We start from the raw sequence: 8,709 nt of genomic DNA on the forward strand, positions 1-8,709 counted from the left end.
TCTCTTTGTTGGAGTTATCTTGGGGTATATTTCACCTAAAACCTTCCCTAAAGAATGTTGCTATTGTGGTTATTAATAGTGATCCAAGTTATCTCTTTATCATCTTGGTGGAAGAAGTTTTTCATCTCTTTGGTGCTCTCACTCAAATCAATGGTATTCGTTAGTGGCTGTTTGTCACCTCATAATGTTGAGATGTTTCCATAAGCCTACTACAAGCTTATTCTTTTCATTGTTGGTTTTCCAATAACTCTGTCCTAACCTTCTTGGAAGGATGCTTTCGAAATTCAATTGTGGTTTAAGTTGTTATTATCTTCTCTGTTCTTTTCTTCCAACCATCTAACTTCCATTATTTTGTTGCGGAGGCATTGTGATGTTACTCTCTTCGGCTCATCATCTGATTTTATCAAGATCAGGTTCTTTTCCTTGGCTATCCTTTTAACATGAGTGTGGTGTCCTCTATTCAAGTTCTTTCATCTTATCAAGTCTTGCCTCACCTTTCAGTTGGGGTGCTGTCTGAATTCTTTCATCCTAATGCCTTCTCTATCTCATTTTAACCGGACTGCTTTCAGAGTCTATTTTGTTCATTGAGATCTTGGTTCTCGTCGTATTCCTTACTCCTCTTCCTAAAGGGATGTTTTCAATTTTGTTAATCCTAGTCATGTCATTTCTTCAAGTTTTATACCTCTCAAGGTTTGATGGTTTCACTGATATGTCAAAGAAGCAACTTGTTTTACCTCTTCCTCTTCCACTTCTCTCCGGTGCCATCCTTAGATCTCGGGGCGAGACCGCTTGTAAGTGGAGGAGAGTTGTGACGCCCCAAGACCGGCGCTCCAGATGCCTTCCATGTTTTGCATGTCAGCTCTGTTATTTATTTGTTTGTTGCATTCATCATCGCATCATCCACATTGCATCAGTACTCTATTGCCGTCATTTTTTCAAAAACTTGCATTCGCTTGTTGTTGTCGTTTCTCCCTTTGCCTTCAGCACCTTCCCTCGGACCGCTTTGCCTTCGTTGACCGTTCCAGAACAATCATGTTTTCACTTCCCTCTTGACCGTGACCGCCTAACCCCCCTTGTGTCCGTGTCCGAAACATCCCGAACCCAACTCAGGAAGTCATGACTGTTGGATACGGATCATCCCCAAACATCCCTAACTCATCATCGGTTTCTTGTTGGACTGTCCTAAGCATTTTATTGTCGACCGTCCGATTACAATCGGAGGGTCATTCTAGCCCCTTTTCTAAATTTCTTTTGCTATATGTAGTAGACACCCCTTTGTCCATTTGTAGCCTAACCCTAAAATCTAGGGGATCTACCTCATCCATTCCGTGTCCGCCGCCGCCACCAACTCACCATCTACCTCGGGATCCCTTCTGATCCTGAATCCACCAATCAATAGCCCCCTCCATCCACCAGCGCCTCCTCTGCTCAATCCCGAGGGGATCACGAGCAGCTCGCCACTGGTTGCAAGCAGCAGCACCAGCAGGACCCCGTCGCCCCTTCCCATCTTCTTCTCCTTCATCCCTCCTTCCTCTGGTTCTCTCCATCGTCTCTCATGCCTCTCCCTCCCTGTTCCAGGAATAGCCATGGATGGCCGCAGCTCCCTCTCCGCCGTTTGCACCAAGCCCAGCCAGGAGACGGATGAATTCGTCCTCCTGCGTCCATCCCCGCGTCCCGCTCGTCCCGGAGCTCCCCTACACCACCTCGCTGGAGATGCCACATCCTCTGCTTCCTCTTGCGCCTACAGCAGCACCCGAGCACCTGCTTCTCCTCTCGTGTGCCTCGTTAGACTGGCTGCTGCCAGCGACCCAGACCAGGCGCCATCAGAAGGGAACTCAAGGACCCGCCATGGATGGTTTGTGCCACCGCCACCGATCACGTTCCTCGCCGGATCCGGTGACCTCCGCCTCGGATCCGCCGGCTCCGTCCCGTTCTGGGTCTTCCCCGCCTCAAGCTGCGTCGCCCTCGCCGGAGACCCCGTGCAAGTTCCTGCCGATGCCTCCCCTGCGTCCTCTCCATCACGTCGTCCCTGTCTTCCCTGCTCCAGATCGAATGCCACTCCGCGCCGCCGGCCAAGTCCCTCAACCCACTGATCGGAGCCACCTCCTTGTCGTTCCCTCGCCGGACCTCCTCTGCTTCACCTACCGCGCCGCCGTTGCCAGTCGTCGGCCTCGCCCTCTACTTCGAGCCGCGTCGAGCTTTTCAGCAAGGACGCCAGCTCCCGCTCGACCAGGTTGACTTGATCGAGTCAACCACCAGATCCGCGCACGCTTGGGCCAGCCTCGCCTCGGCCCAGCTGGCTCTGCATGCCCAACACCTCCACCGACCTGGGTGAAGCCGTTGAGCAGCCCAGCTGCCCAGTGCTTGATCAGATTCGGCCTGTATGGGTTTTTTTTGGATCTGCGATTTGTTATTTTTCCAAGGATTTACTATTTTGCAGAAAAGCCCTTGCAGTACATGCATATCATAACTCACCAACCCTGCATCGCATGTAAAAATATTATATATGAAAAATGCTTAGATTTTCATCTTGTTTCATAATGTGCAACTTTCATCCATGTTAAAAAAATTTAAATTGTTGTTTGATTAAATTTTCTCAAATGACATGCTAAAATGATTTATTTCATAACTAAATAACCGTAGATTGAATTAAATAAATTATATATGTAACTTGCTTGGAAAAATTCATAGATTAACATGGTGGCTTTACTTTGCATGCTTAACAATGCTAAAATATGGTTTTGGGCAGAACAATACCAAATTTATAATATGCATATGGGGATTTTATGGAATTGTTGTTTGTTATTTCCGGCCTCATGTTAAACTTGCCTAAATAGTTGCTTACTTATGCCTCATCTCTTGCCATGTTAACCAACACTTAATATTGTTGAGTACCTAACCGGGAGTGAACTAAATAATCAAATGTGGTCTTTCGTCAACATGCTTCTTGTTACATGTTGAGCTCCACTTAACTTGTAGTTTTATTTGTGCACTTTGCCATGCCATGCATATTTGAACCGAACATGCATTATCCTTGGTTGTACATCATGCCATGTATATGCTTGTGTGTTTACCATGTTGTTTGCTTCTTTCGGTTTTCCTGTCTCGTTAGCTTCGGTTTCGTTCCGGAGTTGTGATGATTCGTTCGACTACGTCCGTTTGTCTTCTTCATGGACTCATTCTTATTCCTTGCAGGATCTCAGGCAAGATGACCATTACCCTCGATATCACTTCTATCTTTGCTTTCTAGTTGTTCGCTCCACCACTATGTTGTGCTAGCTACCACTTGTTTATCATGCCTCCCATATTTCCATGTCAAGCCTCCAACCCACCTTCCTAGCAAACTGTTGTTTGGCTAAGTTACCGCTTTTGCTCAGCCCCTCTTATAGCGTTGCTAGTTGTAGGTGCCTTGCAGGTTGTTCCATGTTGGAACATGGATATGTTGGGATATCACAATATCTCTTATTTTAATTAATGATCTATATACATGGCAAAGGGTGGAAGGCTTGGCCTTTTGCTCGGTGTTTTGTTCCACTCTTGCCGCCCTAGTTTCCATCATACCAGTGTTATGTTCCTTGATTTTGTGTTCCTTACGTGGTCGGTGTTATGGGACCCCCTTAACAATTCGCTTTGAATAAAAATCCTTCAGCAAGGCCCAACTTTGGTTTTAACATTTGCCTAACAACAACCCAAAATTTTGCCTAGAGAGTAATTAACCCGAGGATCATCTTTATTCAACGTCCCCAGGCCCGTGCTCCTCTGAGTGTTGGTCCGAACCTAGTAGACTGCGAGGCCACCTCGAGGAAACTTCAGGGTTGGTTTTACTCGTAGGATGTCACATACGGTGTGCCCTGAGAACGAGATATGTGCAGCTCCTATCAGGACTTACCGGCACATTCAGGCGGTCTTGCTGGTCTTGTTTTAACATTGTCGAAATGTCTTGTAACCGGGATTCCGAGACTGATCGGGTCTTTCCGGGAGAAGGAATATCCTTCGTTGATCGTGAGCGCTTGTGATGGGCTAAGTTGGGAGACCCCTGCAGGGTATAAACTTTTGAGAGCCGTGCCCGTGGTTATATAGCAGTTGGGAATTTTGTTAATATCGGGTTGTAGAGAACTTGACACTTGAATTAATTAAAATGCATCAACCGCATGTGTAGCCGTGATGGTCTCTTTTCGGCGGAGTCCGGGAAGTGAACACGGTTTGGGTTATGTATGACCGTAAGTAGTTTCAGGATCACTTCTAGCTTCACATCCGTTGCGTAGTTTCTCTTCTTACTCTTGTACTCGTTTGTTAGCCACCATATTTTGCTTAGCGCTTGCTGCAACTCCACCTCATTACCTTATCCTACCCACAAGCTTAAATAGTCTTGATCTCGCAGGTTTTGAGATTGCTGAGTCCTTGTGACTCACATATACTACCAAAACAGTTGCAGGTTCCGATGATGCCAGTGTAGGTGATGCCACCGAACTCAAGTGAACAAGACTATTGAAGCTTGGTTGGGACGATCGGGCATCTAGCATTTGGGGTTATCTTATTTTCATTTGGATTTGTCCGTAGTTGACTATGTGTGTACTCTGAATGATGTATGAATTATTTGATCATTGTGTGACATGGCGATTGTAAGCCAACTCTATTTATCCCTTTCTTGTTCATTACATGGGATTGTGTGAAGATGACTCTTCTTGCGACAAAACCACAATGCGGTTATGCCTCTAAGTCGTGCCTCGACATGTGGGAAATAGAGCCGCATCATGGGCGTTACAGGGGGCAAGCCTCATGGAGCCCAATCTACTGTGTTGATGTGAGGGACTGCAGGGCACGGGCGTGGCACACGGGTAGTTTCACCGAACCTTGTCTGTTGCGTTCCCAATCGCAGACGCTTTGTACATCCAACTCTTGTGTTGTTTATAAATTTGGCAAAAATAATAACACGGTAGAGGGTCAGAACACGAACACACTTGCATGTGGACCAAATATATGTATGAAAAGGGTGGTTTGATGTTTGAATACCCAATGCACAACTTTAATGTGGCACCTGTCGCACAAAAGCAAAGTATTGCTAGTCAGCCACCCCTACTAATCCCACTTCATGTCGGCGGTTAGGGAATCCTAGCTACGAATGCATGCCCCCAAATAGTTAGGTCTGAAATCTCACCCTACCGTAAGACAAAACCTATAGGAGTCCATCATATATATATTGTCAAACATCCCCTTTTGCTTCCCGACAACGGTGGACTGTGTGCCGACCCACAAATGTGTGCTTGTGGTGCGAGATGAGTGAGACCACATATGAACCACATGCGGGTGGCCCTACTATATGTATGAAAAGGGTGTGGTGTGTGATATTTAACTACCACTCACAACTTCTGATGTGGCATGTGTGCCTCGCAAATTAACCGGACTTCCCCGACCCCACGGAGGTTGCAGGTAGCGTCATGTAGCCCCCCCCCACACATCGGGGGGTGGGCATCTCACCCAGACATACTGTAACACGGACCAAGCAGAATCCAACTTGGTCGTACAACCTCTCCCCGCTCGTTGTTGGTCAAAGTGATGGACGTCCACATGGCCCGGCAAAATGGGCTAGCTTGTCACCGATAACCTCATGAGGGAGTATTTTATGAAGACAAACTCACCCTGTGCATGTGGCCAAGTATGTATATGGAAGTGCTGTGTGTGGTGTTTGAATACCCAATGCGCAAATTTGATGTGGCACCATTGCTTTGGAACCGTAAAATCCCCACACCGAGCGAGGGTTCACGACGTGTAGCATGCGCTCAAACTTAATTATGCTTGTAATGGGTCGACCTACTATACGCTAACTCGAAGCAAAGAAGAATAATATATCCACCCTGGTAACTTTTCTCGTCGTTGGTCGAAATGATGGACGTCCACGTGGGCCCACGCATATATAGGCTTGCCGCCCATAACCAAGCGAGTGAGAGTGCGTCCAAAGACAACCATTATTGCATGTGTGTGTCCTGAACATATTTATGGAGGTGTACTATGCATGCATATGTGTTGAATACCCGACCCAATGCACAACATTAGTGTGGTGCATGCGTTGAAATTCAAAGAGGTCGCCACATAGAGCAAGAGGTTTTCCATGACATGTCGTGTGCTTGCCCCCCTTCGATCTAGCGGGATGGATTCATGTGTACAGATGCACTACTATATATATGTAATCTCACATCATGATCTATATCCAGACAAAAGAAAAATTAATCCCCTCCTAAGTCAAATTAGTGAACTTCTCTCGCGCTGTCGGTGAAAGTGATGGACTAAGCTGGTCACCACCACCCCTCGACACGTACTGTATATACACCTAATAACATAGGCCTAAAAGAATTAAGCCTCCTTGTTTGTCAAATGCGTACCTCTCTCTCGCTGGGTCAAAGTGATGGACGATGAACTCGCAGGCCCAACACGGGAGCGAAGCGTACGTCGCATGCGAGTGATCATCCTATATAGGACTACGTACTACCGTCTGCATGTGGCCTAAAGAGCTGTTTGTGTGATGTTTGAATACGCAATGCACAACTTTGATGTGGCACCACGTATATAGGAAACCAAAAAGTCCCCACAGAGAGCACGAGGTTCATGACGCGTGGTATGTGCTATATGTAAGCCCCATTCGACGCGTGGTATATGTACTTTTAATTTATAGCACAAACCAAAAAAGAATCATTCCTTGATGATCAAATTAACCTCTCTCTCATTGGGTCAAAGTGATGGAGGACAACCTCGCATGCCCACGGATGGAAGCGCCACATGCCAGTGAGTTCCTATATATAGGGCAACCACCATCTGCATGGTATTGCATGATGTTTGAATACCAATATAATGTACAACTTCTATGTGGTACCTGCCTCGGGAACCGAAAAGTCCCCACATGGAGCGAGGTTATGCAACACACACACACATATATATATATATAGAGAGAGAGAGTATTCATGTTGCCCCCTCTTTGACATGTACATACTCCTATACCGTGCATATACGTAACACAAACCAAAAAAGAACCATCCTTGTTGGTCAAATTAACCTCTCTCCCGTTGTATGTTCAACTGGTTGATGACGACCACGTGGGCCCACAGACAGAGGCACACATGACAGATGTCATAGGACAAAACCACCGCCTGCATGCGCCCGTGTGTTATGTGATGTTTGAATACCCAAGGCAAAACTTTGACGTGGCACATGCTTCGCAAACCAGAAACGCACTACACCACGATGCGTGTAACCCCCTCACTTCAAAGCGGTGGGAGTGTGTACGCACGTGCTCAAACTTTGATATGGAATACCACCATCATCCACACCACACACAAGCCAAGATGAATCCACCTTTTGGTTAAATGCCTCTCGTTATCATTGGAAACTGAAAACCTTTGCGGGCTAACGAATGGGACGTCGCTGATAACCGCACGAGGGAGAGTGTCCGAGAGGACCACCGATGCATGCATGTGGCCCAACCATTATGTATGAAAGGGTTGTGTAATTATTTAAATAAGCAATTCACGACTTTGATGTGGCATATATGACTCAAAAAATGATTAATAATCCCACACGGAGGTTCACGACTCATAGTGTACTGCCGGCCCCCCCCCCCCGCACCCCCCCCACACACAGACACACACACCCCGCACCACCATAGCCACTCTGAGGCATGCCAAACTTTTTCTGCAGTGAACATGTGATGAAAGGCGGAGTGTCGTGTTATTTTTTTAGAAAAATAGACCTCATTCGACTTTTTTTATACACTGATCATTTTCCTAGGGATTTAATGTGCAAAAATCAAATTTGAGCTACATGTGCACCAAAATGGGTTGCAAAATCATATGTGTCCTGGGTGCATGTTTCCCTATGCAAGAGATTTCAAAATATGGAGAATATATATTTTTAAAATTCAGTAAATTTAAAACTTAGTTCAAATTCATGAAACTTATCGTGGTGTCATATATGGACACGAGTAGACTGCGACAATGTATCTTTTTGTCAATGACACCCCTTTTTGAAATAATCTTCTTACAAATGGGAGATTATTAAAACCTGGCAACCAATATCTCATACGGATTATTTATTCGGACCATGAGCATTAGACCGTCCCATGCTTCAGTTAAGCAGTAAAGCGACAAAATGAATCATCAATAAACCAAAAAATATATGTGCTGCCACACGTCCCGTGTGCCATGGGAGTAGGCATGAGTTGACGGGATGCATGCGAGCAGTTTGCCGCGCAGGCATACCAAGAGGCGTGCGTGCAGGTGTGCGTATTGATGGGAGGCGTGCGAGTAACTGTGTGAAATGATGGTAGGAATGGCAGAAGTCCGCCGCGTAGGCTCACCGGGAGGTGAGACAGCTTTTGACCGCAGTCTGCCTCGCTCCCACTGGTCCGTATTAATTGCGCGCCCGAGCCACCGGCCATAATAGGAGGTCGCATCCCCAGTCCACAGTGGTCACCAACGTCTGGACTCTGGAGTGTATGAGGATGCCGCCGAAGCGCACCATCGGAGGGAGTAGCGACGCCGGGGCTGGTGAACCACCCGCGCAACGCGTGAAGCTGGGCATAGAGGTTGTCTTCGCTGCCGACGAGGTCTTGCGCGGGCAGCAGCACGACCTTGACTTCATCGGCGCTGTCGTGCACCCCCTAGCCAGAGCCGGAGGTCAACAACACCCACCCTCTATAATTTTTCTGTAATACAAATC

At 46.8% G+C, this 8,709-nt stretch overlaps 1 long non-coding RNA gene across 1 annotated transcript; it reads left to right on the forward strand.

The window, feature by feature from the left end:
- The first annotated feature begins 1,187 nt into the window (after positions 1–1,187).
- Positions 1,188–4,658, forward strand: LOC125512948. The gene is made up of 2 exons (XR_007285617.1): positions 1,188–2,381; positions 3,196–4,658. It is a non-coding gene; the product is annotated as an uncharacterized LOC125512948 (long non-coding RNA).
- The last annotated feature ends 4,051 nt before the right edge of the window (positions 4,659–8,709 follow it).

Source organism: Triticum urartu, chromosome 6, assembly GCF_003073215.2.
Source record: "Triticum urartu cultivar G1812 chromosome 6, Tu2.1, whole genome shotgun sequence".
Taxonomy (NCBI): Eukaryota; Viridiplantae; Streptophyta; class Magnoliopsida; order Poales; family Poaceae; genus Triticum; species Triticum urartu.